The 12,008-nt window shown below is 38.2% G+C and overlaps 1 protein-coding gene across 3 annotated transcripts in view; it reads left to right on the plus strand.

Annotated features, from left to right (window-relative positions):
• The window catches only part of LOC150087019 (uncharacterized), a 390,202-nt gene that overhangs the window by 296,155 nt on the left and 82,039 nt on the right, over nt 1–12,008 (plus strand). The gene's annotated exons all lie outside the window — the stretch shown is intronic.

Here is a 12,008-nt window from a genome sequence, read left to right on the forward strand (position 1 = left end):
AGCGGCTAAATATGGTTAAAAAAATTTCTCGTTCAGCGGAGCTGCAACTTGTAGCACATGGATTTGATACCCTTACCGATGCTTTTATGCAATTACAAGGCCGAGTAAAGAATAAATACACCAGATTTATCAGAAAATCACAAAATAATGCTATACTACTAAATTTAAATCAAAAGTTTTAGAAAAACAATTATTTCAAATCAATAAATAAGAAAATCCACTTAGCGGCTTTGAACACTTCTGACTCCCAGTAGCCTCGTCAGCCTTTGCCAATCTCACCAGGCAAGTTACCCATCTTTGGACTCTGCAGAAGCACAATGTCTTTCTTTATATACAGTCTCCATACTTGAACAGAGTATGTGTGGTCTAACAATGGCCTTATATAATGGGATTATTACATTCTTATCTCTACTAGCAGTTGTTCGATAAATCATCGATAGGACATGGGCCTTCCTTGCAACCAGTCTATAATTCGGAGAACTCATGCCTGACCGCATTGTAATACCCAAGTCCCTTTCCTTCACTACCAGCTTTAATTCAACTCCACCAAGTGTATAAGTTATTTTGGGGTTACTGTTCCCCAGGTGCAATACCTTACATTTTGCTGGATTAAAGCATAGCTGCCATTTTTCTGACCATCCCTGAAGTCTATCTAGGTCACTCTGAAGAAGCTCTGCTTGGCAGTGATCACTAACTACTCTGCCAATCTTTAATCATCTACAAATTTAGACATCATGTCCTCTATCCCTTCATTAATACTAGCAGTACCCATTGCAAAAAGTTCGCAATTGGTAGCAGAGTTTTTGTCTAGCTGACCTAAAGAAATGTAGTCCATGTTTAATCGTAAGCAGGTAAGCCAGTATGTGTTGTGAATCCTTTCTCATTTCTTATTTCTGTAAAATAAAACTATTTTTTTCTTTTAAGGTAGGCAGTGCTAGTAGAGAAAATTTGGCCTGTTCTGTAAATAAAATTATTCGGATCTTTTACTATTCGGAATTTTTATATTTTCCCACGTTTCTGTCAAGTGAATGTCGAACTATTCTCATTTGTAGTACAAAACTGGCCCTTCCTGTAAAATAAAACTATTCAGAAATTTTTAAATTTTAACAACTTTTTGCACACCTAGGAAAAAAAATATTCAATTTGAGACCACTTCCAGCCTCATCGATTAAGCCTATCGTTCACACTGACTGTCGAAAGAAAACAGCTTCTGTATTAAATATATGGATCATTTATGAAAATTAAAAACAGCAGCAGTCCTAATATTGATCCTTGGGGAACCCCACTTCTTACATTAACCCAATCTGCAGAATAACCATTAATCACAACCCTCTGCCTCCTGCCCTGAAGCCATGATTTTCCCTACTACTGAAGTTAGACTGACTGGTCGATAATTTCCCACTTCACTCTTGGAATCGCCCTTATGTACTGGAGATACATTGGCACTTTTCCAATTCAATGGAATCACTCCTGAGTCCAGTGTTGCTCTCATAATTAGCCTCAATGGTTCAATGCACTTACTTGCCACCTCCCTTAAGATTATAGGGTATATGCCACAACCCCCAAGAGCCTTACTGTAGGCTTAAAACTTTTTTCATTTAATAATCATGTGAAATTGTTTCAGTATCATTAATTACATATTTTTCAACTTCATGCCCATAATTTCTCTTTGACATAAAGGGTTTTTCTTCTGTAAATATAGATGCAAAGTAACTGTTGAGTTCATCTGCAACATCAGCTGTGGTGTCTAATACTATCCCTTGTCCATTACATAAGGGTCCAGTCTGGTTTGTCCTTCTCTTCATTGCATTTATATATTGAAGAATTCCTTATCCCCACTCTTGGATCTCTTTTCCAGCAATTTCTCATAATCCGCCTTTGTCAGCCTAACCTTTTCTGTGGCACTATTACAGATCACTTTGTAGCTGCTATAGGCTTCAGTACTTTTTATTGCTCTAACTTTTCCATGCCATCTTTTTTCTGTGCAAGTAATTCATCCAACTTGAAATGAGAATAAAATATATTTTATTCTCATTTCAATATATGTTTATGCTTTTTATCCTTTGGCTTTTGGTTTAATCAGAAATGAAGACACGTTATTATTTTGCTTGCAATCCTAGCCTTGACTCCTAATGAGAGGCTGGTTTTTTAAGTTAGCATTAGCATTGCATTAGTTGAGGCACACGATGCAAGAAAGCAAGCATATGCAGCATCAGCCAAAACAAAAAAAAAAAAATCTCCCATTTCACCCATCTATTCACTCCAAATAAGCATTTGGAGTGAATAGATGGGTGAAATGGAAGGGTTTTGTTTTTAATTTAAATTTAAGCTATCAACTTCCACGAGAGGTGGAAGTCTGTTCCAGTAATCAACCACCAGCTGGCTAAAGGCAAATTTCTGCACATATATTCTACAACTGTCTTTCCTCAATTTGAATCTATCCCCCCTAAGGTTCTTAATCTGAGCAAGAGGAGGAATCCCATCAGCATTCAGCTTGCTCAACCTGTCAAGGCTTTATACACTTCAATCAGATCACCTCGCATTGCCTAGTCTCCAGGAGCTGCAATTTGTAGAACTTAAGCCTATCTTGGTAAGAGCACCCCTTTGTTCTCCTCACCAATCTTGTTGCCCTTTGTACGCGTTCTAGCAACTCTACATCATTCTTAAAATGAGGCCTCCAGACCTGTACACAGTATTCAAGGTGTGGCCTGACTATTGCCTTGTGCAATCGGATAATGTCCTTGTCCCTGCTAGCAAAATTTCTATATATCATTGACAAGACCCCATGACCTGTTCTGGCAGCCTGTCTGCACTGCTCAGAGAACTTCATATCTGACTGCACAATTACTGCCAGATCTTTTTCACTCTCCACTATCCTGAGTGTAGTACCACACAGTTGCTACATTTCTCTTGGATTACTGCTACCCATATGGAATACTTTACATTTGTCAATGTTAAACTTCAGTTGCCACTTCTCAGCCCAGTTGCAGTAGCATACAGTGGTACCTCGGGTCACTAACTTAATTCGTTCTTTGACTCCGTTCGCTAATCGAAACAATTTTTCCCGTTGAAATTAATGCAAATCCAATTAATCCGTTCGCCCGCCCCAGAAACATATTGTTTTTTTACTTTTTTACGGATTTATGTGTGGCAAAAATATATAATATAAAATATACAGTATAACTTTACCTTTGTGGTTGATAGTTGCTGGCACAGGTAGATGGTAGAGGAGGAAAAGGAAGACTACTCCTTCGAAGGAGAGTCCCATTCCATAATAACGTCGGGCATTTCTGGTGTTTTTTCTCTTATTTGTATCCTGGGAAGTGGTTCGATTGCTGGCTTGGTGGCTGGTGTTTTCACAAGATAACGATCCAGAGACATGTCTTTTTCTTTGTTGGATAATTTTCCAAAAATGGGACATCACATTGTCATTTAAAATGTCCACAGCTCTGCTGGTCACAGTTTTCTTAGGGTGATGCTTCTCAATGAAAACCTGCACTTCACTCCACTTGCTACAAATTTCTTTGATCTCAGCACTTGAAACATGTACCACCTCTTCCTCCTCCTCCTCCTCCTCTCCTGAGTGCTCCTCCTGCATAACTTTCATCTGTTCACATTGCAACTCAACAAGTTCTTCTGTGTTGAGTTCTTGTCTGTGATCCTCCACCAGCTCCACCACATCCTCCTCATTGACCTCCAAGCCCAAACTCTTGCCAACGGTCACAATCTCATTTACTAGAATTACATCTGTCTCCTCAAAGTTTCTATCAGGCACACAACCTGGCCAAAGTCTCCTCCAGGCAGATTGAAACGTGCGGTTAGAGACATTGTTCCATGCCTTGTCAATGAGGTTTATGCAGTGGAGGATATGGAAGTGATCCTTCCAAAAATCACGCAGTGTCAAATCCGTGTTGTTGGTCACCTGGAAACACCTGGAAAAAAGAGCCTTTGTATATAACTTCTTGAAGTTGGAAATTACTTGCTGGTCCATGGGCTGGATGAGAGGAGTGGTGTTAGGAGGCAGAAATCTGACTTTTATGAAGTCGTATTCAACATCAAAGTCTTCTTCCATACTTGGAGGACGGGTAGGAGCATTGTCCATAATCAGCAGACACTAATTATTTTCCTCAAGGTATTTCTTGACAGTCGGCGTAAAAACTTCAGTCAACCACTCCATAAAAAGTAATCTTGTTACCCAAGCCTTGCTATTCGCTCTCCACAATACCGGAAGTTTACCCTTTAGCACTTTATTGGGTTTAAAAGCGTGCGGATTTTCAGAGTGGTATACTAAAAGAAGCTTAATCTTACAATCCCCACTTGCATTAGTGCACAATAAAAGTGTAAGCCTGTCCTTCATTGGTTTGTGGCCAGGCAGTCACTTTTCCTCTTGGGTTATGTAGGTCCTTGGCATTTTTTTTCCCAAAAAAGTCCCATTTCATCGCAATTAAAAACTTGATGTGGTACATAACCTTCAGAGTTGATAAAGTTTGCAAATTCCTCCACATAGGCATCTGCTGCTTTTTTGTCCGAACTAGCTGCCTCTCCAAGCCTAACAACACTATGAATTCCAGTTTGTCGACGAAACTTCTCAAACCTCTACTTGCTTTAAAATCGTCAACGCTAGCATCACTTGTATTCAGCGTTTTTGCCACTAAATCACCGTGCAAAAGTAAAGCCTTCTCGCATATTAGGACCTCGCTAACACTATCTCCAGCAAGCTGCTTTTCATTAATCCAAACTAACTATAATTTTTCTACTTCTTCTAACACTTGAGATCTTTGCTTCATTAACATAGTCACTCCTTTAGCCACATCAGCCGTCTTTGTTCTTTAAGATAGTACAGATCGTAGATTTAGCCATGTCGTACTGCTTGGCAAGATCAGAAACACGAACACCATTCTCATGTTTAGTTATTATCTCCTTCTTCGTTTCTACTGTAATACGCTTAGACTTCTTTACACCACTGTCACTAACACTTTTCACTTTCTTGGGAGCCATAATGAGGGTTAATTTAATGCAAAAAAGCAAAAAAAAAATTGTATCAAGAACAACGCAATGACAAACAATGTTCACAGCGTGCAAACCTGAGTACAAGTGATGCTGTTCGCAAGCCGAAAACATGGCGGCAAAGCCATGTTTGTGCGTTCATGCGCCGAGGCATTGTTCACGGGTCGAGTCAAAATTTGTTCAGAAATTGTGTTCGTGGGCCGATTTGTTCGACCCGAGGTACCACTGTACTGTCTTTAACAACCCTGCCGACCTTTCTGTCATCTGCAAACTTGGACATTCATCTCTTTCCTTCTAGAGTGTACATAAGTAAAGAACTCTGCCATTTTTCTTTTCATTCTTTGCCAAAGATTTCTCGTAATCTGCCTTAGCCTGACTAACCTCCTTTGTGACTTGATTACAGATTAGCTTATATTTGCCATAGGTTTTTGTGTCGCCTGATGATTTATTTGGATCCCATGTATTTTTCTTCTCTGCTATGAGCCTCATTAATTCATCTGACATCCATTTAGGCCTAAACCTTGAACAGTATTTCTTAGTTGGTATGAAAATCCTAGTAGCCTCCAAGATTAAGTCCCTGAAGGCTTCCCATTTAGAATTCACCGTTGGTAACATAAGTTGATCCAAATGTATAGAATTTAAAAACTGTCTGAGGCTAGTGTAGCCATATTACGAAAGCAAAAGCCCTTCCCTTTACCCTCGATGGTAGTTACATCTTTAAGTAAATCCCACATCAGTACACTGTGATCACTGTCAATCAGTGATACTTTTATCTGCAAATTCTTAATGCATGAATAATCACTGCTGATAATAAGATCAAGAGTATTACTCCCTCTGGTTGCCTCTCAAACATGTTGCTGTAGAAAACAGTAATCCAATAAATCCACAAAAGTCTTGCTAGTGTGCGAGTGACCAATCCAAATGTTTCAGTCAATATCTGGAAATTTAAAATCCTCCATTATAAGACATTCTGATTTACTGGCCCACTCTATTTCTCTGCACAATTGCTCATTATACTCGTCAGAATCATTAAGCCTATAACATATACCTACTCTCATTTTCCCTTTCCCAGTGCTTGTGTCACACACCATGCTGACTCAACATGGCATTTCCACCAATATCAATTGGACGCACTTTCTTAGATTTAGTTTCTTAACTAACAGCAGAACCCCTCTCCCCTTCCTGTCCTGTCTATCCTTTATGTACATTTTTTATTTCCCCAAATTCCAATTCTGCACTGCTTATATCTGTGTGACACCACGTCTCTGATATCCCAACAGTATCCACCTTTCATGTCTTGACCAGTACTTCAAACTCATGAAATTTATTAACTATACTTCTAGCATTAGTGTATATGCAAGTATACATGCATATACACTAATGCATGTATACTTGCATATACACTAATGCTAGAGTGTATATGCAAGTATACATGCATTAGTGTATATGCAAGTATACATGTTCCTGTTCCTACTCTTATTTACTCTAACACAGCCCATGTATTTACTGGTTCCACTATGGCTAGGGCTGCCACCACTAACCTTAAAAATGAGGACATTTGGGCAGAAAAATCCGGTCTTTTAGGACACTTTTCCCTATTGTACCAAAACACACCTTACATTCTCTTACAGTCTTTTAAAAAATGCCTATCCCTTTAATAACAGTTTATTATGATAATAGGGTAATAACACAGTCACTGGCAAAGTAATAACATGTTAAATATTTTAATTGAATATCTCAAATCCCTTAAATTAACAGAATTCACACTTACCATTCTTATGCGGATTGTTTAACTTTTAAAAAATGATACACGAAAAATTTACTTATGGTATGAATAAAAAAATACTTTTATTTATTTGCTGTTCTCTACATTTCTTTTATATTTTTCAACTGATGAAAATTTTCTCTGTAAATCTGTGTTTTTGGATAAATATGAATGGAAATCTTTACACAGCATGTCACTGAAATTGAATTTTGTAAGCATTATTCCCTTAATAGAATCCACAGTAAACGAGTATCTATCCTTAGACCACTGCATCTCCATCATTGAAAACAGTCTTTCAATAAATGCATTATGTGGTGGTATGGAAAAGAAGATTTGAGTAATTATTAATAGCTCTGAGAAAACTCTTCATCCTTACAGTGGAAAATAATTAGGCCCATCGTACATTACAAGGAACAGAAACATCAATATCCTTAATTTCCGCTACAATTTTTTTTTTTTAAATTACAAAACTGATCAAAGCACTTCACATCATCCACACACACTCCTTTTGTAACAAGGTACCTAATTGTTCAAACCACACTATCCCATTCAAGTGGATACTGATCTCTTAAAGACATCCACTTGAATGAAGAAACTTCTTCCAGTGGTTTCAACCACATGTCCAAGTATTCAGTGCATGATGAATATAAGTCAGAAGCTTTCAGAAGAAATATCTGGATGTGTCTTCTGAAAACTCCACATTTCTCTGTATATCCCTCTTCTTGCCGCTTCTCCAACACTTCCTTCACTTTGAGGGAAATGAACTGACATTTACTTCTTTCTGACAGAATATCCCTTATGGAAGCAAGAGCTTCAATAACTTCTATCAAAGAATTGTCATTCAATGCTCAATGTGAATTGAAGACTGACATTACAGTTTGGCAATGAACAAGATAAGTTTCGCTAAACTTATCTTCAAGGAAAAGTTTTAAAATCTTGGAGGGATGTAGGATAGACGTGCGGAAATTTTCCCTTAGCCAGCAGGTGGTTGGTTGGTGGAACAGACTTCCATCCCTTGTCGTGGAAGTTGATAGCCTAAATAAATTTAAGGCTCAGCTGAACAGGTATTTCGAACGAACAGAGGGGTGCAGTGGAAGTGGTTTTTTTTTTTTTTTTTTGGCTGATGCTGCATAAGCTTGCTTTCTTGCATCAAATGCCTATGCTAATGCTAAGAAAGACCCCAGAGCTGGATAAATACTTATAATCCTCTCAATTGCAGGTAATAGAGAAAGCCAGTGTGTTCTGCTCTGATACAGAAGTTTTTTATAGGTAACCTCTGTAAATTTGCAGAATTTTTTTAGGTTTTCAACACTACAGTGTAGACTCTGAAATAATTCAAAATCTTAAGAACAGTGGAGTCAATATTTACATCAACTGCTTCTGCTCCATACTGGATACAGTTATGCAGAATGTGGGCAGGGCAGGGCAGCCCACTCCTATTAGCCACACTCCTCCAAACATGGTGTTACAATTATCTCCACCCAAATGCAATACATTTCTTATCCAGGCCACTTTTACACAAGGTCTCGTAAACATAGCCAGAAATAGTAGCTGCATCTCATCTGAATTGCGATTTAATTCTATTAGCTTAACCTTTGAGCCACCATTTTTCCAGTCAAAATAATGCAAGAATAGTGAAAATTTTCAGAAATCCATGATTAATGGCATCAGTGGAAACTCCAAAAAAACTGCACATTCTGCAGAGACTTAACTTCAACTGAATTCACTGCTAAGATAGAGTTAATTATGGCTTCAGTCTGTTTTTGCACAAGATAACCTCCTAGAAATATCTGAATCAGAGCATATCAACTTTAATAATTCTGCTTTACAAGACATCGATTTATAGCTGTGGCGATGTGCCACTGTATGAAAGGCAAGGGTTCCTCCAGCACAAAACTCTTGCATCAAAGCCTTTTAGGGGAATTTACTAAAAAGTGCATTACCTTGCTGCAAGGTTTTTCGAATCTACTGTTCTTATGTTTCTCTGAATTCATACGGATGTCCAAATCACCTGAACCCTTGTTTGCAACTGAGATATAGCTTTCTGGACTGCAAACAATGCATTCCACCTCCTCATCTATTCTTCCCTTTCAAAAACCTGGATATTTCATCCTCAAGTCATCAGTAAACTTGCACTTCCTTTTGGCATAATGGGTATTCCTAAATTTATGTAAATTAAAGAATAATTTTAATAGTAGAAATAAAAAGTTATTTGAAGAAGTGACTTACTTCATCAACCGATAATTAAGAAATATTGCATACAAAAACTATGCTTACTCGTAAATAAATACGACAAATTGAAGCTAGACATATCAAATTATTGTTTATATGAACAGCTGAAAGAAGAATAGAAAATGTGAGATCTCTTTAAAAAAAATGTGGAATCTTAATTTTAATTCATTTAATTAGAATGAATTTCAGGTCAAATAAATAAGATAAAATTTAATTTGAATTGTCTACTCACCAAGAATGTAAAAGAGAATAAAAAAATAAAAAAATGGAGTGAAAAAGTCAAACTGCATGAACAAAATTTCAACTTTGGATGCATGATAAACTCCTCAATGTCTGATCTGTGTTTTTTACAGCTGGAAGTGGAAATTCTTGGGATTTCTTCCACAAAGCTAATTGGCATAAGCCTTACAAATTTTACCAATGATAAGTATCAGGATATTTTCAAAATTTTAGAAATTCCTCCTGGGTGGTCCCCATGGTACGTAAAAGAAAAATGAGGATGTGTCCGGGAAAATGAGGATGGATGGCAGCCTTAACCATGAATCCTTGCAGTCCTGGAAATCCCTAGCACCTTGCTTTTCAGGCTGCTGCTCATTCTAATAGAAGCAGTGCAAGAAGCACTTTCTCCGCTGCCTGCAGCCACTATTAATCTTTTAGTCTGTGTATCCCCCCCGAAGCTAGCAGTTTTCCGGCCCACCTAACACAGCCTCGATAGCATCAGCAAACATTTTTGCACCCTTTCTATCCCTGTAGAAACATTCTCTCCTGTTAACAAGTGCAGACCATGATGAGAAAATTTCTATCCCCATGAGCCCTGGCACAGTCTTTCCAGGGCAGAATTAGCATTAGCATTAGTAGAGGCATATGATGCAAGAAAGCAAGCTTATGCAGCATCAGCCAAAAAAAAAACCAACTCCCATTTCACCCCTCCATTCGTTCAAAATTCCTGTCCAGCTGAGCTTTAAATTTATTTAGGCTATCAACTTCCACAACAAGGGATGGAAGTCTGTTCCACCAACCAACTACCCGCTGGCTAAAGGCAAATTTCCGCACATCTGTCCTACATCTGTCTTTCCTCAATTTGAATTTATGCCCTCTCAGGTGATTATTCTGAGCAAGAGAAAGAATCCCATCAGCATTGAGCATGCTCAAACCATTCAAGGCTTTATACACTTCTATCAGATCACCTCGCCGGTGCCTAGTCTCCAGACACTGTAATTTGCAAAACTTAAGCCTTTCTTCGTAAGAGCAACCCTTTGTTCCATTCACTAATCTTGTTGCCCTTCTCTGTACTCGGTCCAGCAGCTCTACATCCTTCTTGAAATGAGGCCTCCAGACCTGTATACAGTACTCAAGGTGTGGCCTGACCATTGCCTTATACAAGGGAATAATCAGCTCCTTATCCCTGCTAGAAAAATTCCTGTATATCATTGACAAGACACAATGAAGCTACTCTTGCAGACAGTCTGCACTGCTCAGAAAAGTTCATATCTGCCTGCACAATTACCCCAGGTCCTTTTCATTCTCTAACACTGTCAGTGTAGTACCACAGAGTTGATACGTTACTCTGAGGTTACTGTTTCCCACATGTAGTACTTTACATTTGCCAATGTTAAAACTTCATTTGCCACTTCTCAGCCCATCTGCTCAACCTTTCCAGATCCTGTTGTAGCAGCATACTGTCAGTAGTGTCCTTAACAATCCTGCCAACCTTTGTATTGTCTGCAAACTTGGACATTAAGTTTGATATACCATCATCAATATCTTTTATAAATACAGAAAACAACAATGGACCCAACACTAAACCCTGAGGGACTCCACTAATAACATTAGTCCACGATGAGCAGTGTCCATTGACAAAGCTGTCATCATATACTCCCTGCTATCGTGTCTGCACAGGATTGCAAACACTTTCAAATTCAATCCTAACTTGCGACTTTTTTTCAACCTTGACCTGTACTTGTTAATTAAATCTGCAGATCTCTTACTCTTAATGTCATTTGTGCCAATATGTACAACAATAGCACCTTTTTTGCCCTTAAAAGATGATATCTGCTCTACAACTTCGTCAACTTTTGCCTCTCATAGACGTACCTTGGTCCTGTTTCACTTATCCATTTTGCATAATATATTCCCCATCTCCCTGACAATAGAGTCGCCAATAAAAAGCAGTTTCTATAGGACCAGCACATTCTGCCTTGGGGCAGAATATCCTGGTCCTACATACCAGAGCTTACTCCTGCTGATGCACAGGAGTAAGCTCTGGTATTGAGTTAGGCAGTTGAGAGCTTGATGGGCCCCTGATATTAATTTCTTCTAGGGTATCTACCCTACACCTCAAACTCTCATAGATGCCCATCAAAACACTGAGTTGGTGCCTAATTTCTTGACACTCTAGGTACCTAGCACACACAAAGACATCCTCCAAATGTCTGCAAACATTTCACATTTTGCATATTTTTTTAGACTGTGATCCGTTGGAGAATTACCCCTTCATTTCTCCCCCAAGCCACGGCACTCCCGCTGAGATCTGTGCATGTTGCTTCGCAGCTCTAGTTTGTGTCATGATTTCCATTTAAATACAATTTAATTAACAATGAAATTTAATAAGATTAATAAATTTTATTGATTAATTGATAATACTATACTAAGCTAACAGATTCCTAATATAGTACTACGTATTACCCTATCTAGTTTTACATTGTACCTTATGCTAACATTTTTGAGTTGTATGTTATGCTATTTCGTATCGAATTCACTCATTTTATTGATGACACTTCTGACATTACTGTATAAACAATTGAGACTTAATGTTCTTGTATAGTTAATTACCCTGACACACCCCTTAAAGTTATTTAAGCTAACTTCTCTGGTATTAGCTATCCACTCATTTGAAACATTTCTGCTCTCAGAACATCTTGCCAATATGTTCTATTGCAGTAACAAACAAGAACTCTTGAGTTATGTGCAAGCGTTACTTTGACCAATATTATCAGATAAACAT

Source organism: Mastigoproctus giganteus, chromosome 4, assembly GCF_048544385.1.
Source record: "Mastigoproctus giganteus isolate SK-2022 chromosome 4, ASM4854438v1, whole genome shotgun sequence".
Taxonomy (NCBI): Eukaryota; Metazoa; Arthropoda; class Arachnida; order Uropygi; family Thelyphonidae; genus Mastigoproctus; species Mastigoproctus giganteus.